Source organism: Lagenorhynchus albirostris, chromosome 7, assembly GCF_949774975.1.
Source record: "Lagenorhynchus albirostris chromosome 7, mLagAlb1.1, whole genome shotgun sequence".
Lineage (NCBI taxonomy): Eukaryota > Metazoa > Chordata > Mammalia > Artiodactyla > Delphinidae > Lagenorhynchus > Lagenorhynchus albirostris.
The window spans coordinates 96,828,819-96,833,204 of NC_083101.1; the positions used below are offsets into that span (position 1 = coordinate 96,828,819).

Consider the following 4,386-nt stretch of genomic DNA (forward strand, 5'->3'; position numbering starts at 1 on the left):
CCAAAAATAGTTTACCTGAAAAGTTGTCTTTCAGAAATGGAGTGATAAAGACTCTCAGACAAGGAAAATCTAATGGAGAACACAACTGGCAGACCTACACTGCTTACACTGCCAAAGGGAGTTCCTCAAGGTTAAATGAAAAAACACTAAGAACATTAAAACAAAAAATACAAAACACATTGGTAAGGCAAGTATACAGTGAAATAGGATTACAACAATGCATAAATATGATGGTGTGTTAATTAATCATACAAATGTTAAAGGACAGAAGCATTAAAAATAACTACACTTACACACTATAAGTGTGTGCTATAGATAAACAATATAAAAATACATAAACTGTGACCTCTAGTCATAAACTGTTGGGGGAAGGGAGTAAAAGGGTAGAATTTTGTATGTGAATAGTTAGGTTGTTGCAGCCTAAAATAGACTGTTATATGTATAAGATGTTCATGGCTTATCAGCTTCACAGTAACCACAAAGCAAAGACCTACAGTAGATACACAAGAGAAAAAGGAAAGAAAACCAAACATTCCTCTACAGGAAACCATCAGTTCACAAAGAAAGACATCAAGAGACAAGGAAAGGAACAGGAAGACTACAAAACAGCCAGAAAAAATTAACAAGATGTCATTAGTAAGTTCTTACATATAAATAAATACTCTAAATGTAAATAGATTAACATTTCCAATTAAAGGACAGAGTGATTGAACGAATTTTTAAAAAGACTAACTGTATTCCACCTAAAGAGATTTTTTTTCAGCTTTCATGACAAATAAAAATGAGGAGATGGAAAAAATATATTCCATAAAAATGAAAACCAAAAATGAGCAAGGGTAGGCAGTCGCGGGCAGCCATCTCCCTTCGATGGCAGCGGAGCAGGGCCGGCTGCTGCCGCGGCCAGAAAGACGGCAGTGGTGGAGATAGTGGTAGGTGTAGCGGGGGCCTGTGACCGGGAGCCATCCTCGGGCCCAGGCACCATGAGCCAAGGCTCACCCCCCGCCAAATGGGAGAGCAGCGAGCCCGCGAAGCAAAGGTCCCCAACACTAAGCAGCTTTATCCGGGCTGTGGTAAAGGCTGTGCATCGACTTGACCTCATCCTTTGCAACAAAACTGCTTATCAAGAAGTGTTCAAACCAGAGAACATTAGCCCGAGGAGCAAGCTGCGTGACCTCTGCATCAAGCACCCGGTGGACTATGGGAGGAAGGCTAAGGAGCTGCTGTGGAGAAAGGTATGCTACGAAGTTATCCAGCTCATCAAGTCTAACAAAAAGCATATCCACAGCCGGAGCACCTTAGAATGTGCCTACAGGACACACCTGGTCGCTGGGATTGGCTTCTACCAGCATCTCCTTCTTTATATCCAGTCCCACTACCAGCTAGAACTGCAATGCTGCGTCGACTGGACCCATGTCACCAACCCCCTCATAGGATGCAGGAAGCCAGTGTCTGCCTCAGGGGAGTAGATGGATTGAGCACAGACGGCATGCCACCAATGGCTAGTGTACCTGGGGGATTTGTCATGATATCAGAATGAATTAGCTGGCACAAACTCTGAGCTGCTAGCTGAGAGATTTTACTACCAAGCCCTGTCAGTGGCTCCCCAGATTGGATTGCCTTCAACCAGCTGGGCACCCTTGCAGGCAGCAAGTACTATAATGTGGAAGCCATGTATTGCTACCTGTGCTGCATCTAGTTGGAAGTGTCCTTTGAGGGGGCCTATGGGAATCTCAAGCGGCTGTGTGACAAGGCAGCCAAAATGTACCACAGCTGAAGAAGTGCGAGACTAGGAAACGCTCTCCCAACAAGAAGCGATGTAAGGATATTAAGAGGTTGCTGGTGAACTTTATGTATCTGCAAAGCCTCCTGCAGCCCAAAAGTAGCTCCCTGGACTCAAAGCTGATGTCACTTTGCCAGTCAGTCCTGAAGGACTTCAGCCTCTGTCTCTTCTACCTGCCCTCCCCACCCAACCTCAGCCTGGCCAGTGAGGATGAGAGTGGATATGATTTCCTCCCAGACCTTCTCATCTTTCAAATGGTCGTCATCTGCCTATGTGTGTGCACAGCTTGAAGAGAGCAGATCCAAGCAGTAAAGTGCAGCTATTGCCTTCACCCTGGCCCTCTTCTCCCACCTCGTCAGTCATGTCCACATAGGGCGGCAAGCTGAGCTGGAAGAGGGCGAGACTCCTGTCCCGGCATTCCAGAGCGATGGCACATATGAACCAGAGTCCAAGGGACCCTTGGAGAAGGAGGGTCTTGAGCCTCTTCCTGCAGCACCTCAAGAGGGCGAAGCCAGAAAGAACCAGAAGTTCTCCCACCTCTCCTGCCTCTGCCGCCCACCCACAGCTGGTGATGACAGTGACATGAGTGAAGGCTTTGACTAGGACTTGAGCCATGACTCAGTCCAGGCCAGCGAGGGCTCAGACAGTGGCTCTGACAAGAGTCTTGAAGGTGGGGGAACAGCCTTTGATGCCAAGACAGATTCAGAAATGAAGAGCCAAGAGTCCAGATCAGACCTGGAAGATAAGGAGGATGAGGAAGGGACATGGTCCCCAGCCCTGGAGCCACCTTGGGCCAGGTCAGAGGCTCCTGAATCCTTCAATGGCCCACTGGACCCCAGCAAGGCCAGCATTGCCAGCAATCTACAAGCGATGTCCACCCAGATGTTGCAGACTAAACGCTGCTTCCAACTGGCCCCCACCTTCAGCAACCTGCTCCTCCAGCCCACCACCGAAGCTCCCACATTGGCCAGCCCCAGGCCCTGTGTCAGAGGGGATGTGGACAAGCCCTCAGAGCCAGCCTCTGAAGAGGGCTGTGAGTCGGAGGGAAGTGAGTCCAACAGTGGGCGCGCCTGTTGGAATGAGCGCAGCATCCAGGAGAAGCTGCAAGTCCTCATGGCCAAAGGCCAGCTTCCTGCTGTGAAAGTCTTCCTGGACTGGCTGCAAACCAACCGCAGCCTCATCATTGTATGTGCGTAGAGCTCTCTAAGTCTGTGGAACTGCCTGTCTGTGTTGCTGAATCTGTTGCCAGCTGCTGGAGAACTCCAAGAGTCTGGCCTGGTCCTGTGTCCCAAGGTCCAGGATCTTCTTGAAGGTTGTGAACTGCCTGACCTCCCGTCTAGCCTGCTGCTCCCAGAGGACATGGCACTTCGCAATCTGCCTCCCCTCCAGGCTGCTCAGATGCTTTTACTTTGACACGGATCAGCTCTTGCTCAGCAGCTTAGAGGAGACAGTTGTGCACATCTGCTGCATCCACAGCTTTGGCCACTTCATTGCCCGCCTGCATGGCAGCATCCTACTGTTCAACCCAGAGATCAGCATCTTTGTCAGCATCTCCCAGTCTGAGCAAGAGAGCCTGCTGCAGCAGGCCCGGGCCCAGTTCCTCATGGCACAGGAGGAAGCTCAGCGGAATGGGCTAATGAGAGACATGGCCCAGCTATGACTTCAGCTTGAGGTCTCTCAGCTGGAAGGGAGCCTGCAGCAGCCCAAGGCCCAGTCAGCAATGTCTCCCTTCCTCGTCCCCAACACCCAAGCCCTCTGCCACCACCACCCTATCATCCGCCAGCTGGCCACCAGTGGCCTCTTCATTGTCATCATCCCAATGACAGTGATCGATGGCCTAGATTTGCTGAAGAAGGAACACCCAGGGGCCCAGGATGGAATCCAATACCTGGAGGCAGAGTTTAAAAAAGGGAACAGGAACATTGGCTGCCAGAAAGAGGTGGGGAAGAGCTTCAAGTGGCATAAGCTGAAGAGGCAGGATGCAGATGCCTCGGTGCTCTATAAGATCCTGGACAGCTGCAAACAGCTGACTCTAGCCCAGAGGGCAGGTGAGGAGGACCCGAGTGGCATGGTGACCATCATCACAGGCCTTCCACTGGACAACCCCAGCATGCTCTCAGGCCCTATGCAGGCAGCCTTGCAGGCCACTGCACATGCCAGTGTGGATATTAAGAATGTTCTGGACTTCTACAAGCAGTGGAAGGAGATTGGCTGAGACCGACCCCCAGGCCCTGCAGTGGGCTGACTCCACATCTCTCCCGCCCTCCCTGGCAGCCAGGACCACCACCTGTAGTCACCCCACCACACGCAGACTCACGCATTGTACACAGGAAGGAAGCCCAGCTGCACACAGGCTGCAAGAAGGGCCCAGGAGCCAGCTGGGAGGGCGGGGGTCCCCCTGTTTCCAAGATAATGTCAGGAAAGCAAGGAAAGTGCTTGGAGCAGGAGAGGCCTGTGGGCCCCTAGCCAGCCTTCCTGCCTCAGCCCCCCTGCTTTCCCCAGGGGCAGGTGGTAGGCACGGGTGTCTTCGTTTCATTGGAGTAGTTCCTGGACTGCTGGGGGGAAGGGACAGAAGAAGGGGCCCTTCTTCCTCACCCAAGGCATAG

General features: G+C 51.5%; 1 pseudogene; it reads left to right on the forward strand.

Moving 5' to 3' along the window:
- The first annotated feature begins 980 nt into the window (after positions 1-980).
- LOC132522683 (nonsense-mediated mRNA decay factor SMG5-like) lies at positions 981-4,015 on the forward strand (annotated as a pseudogene).
- Positions 4,016-4,386: the final 371 nt, after the last annotated feature.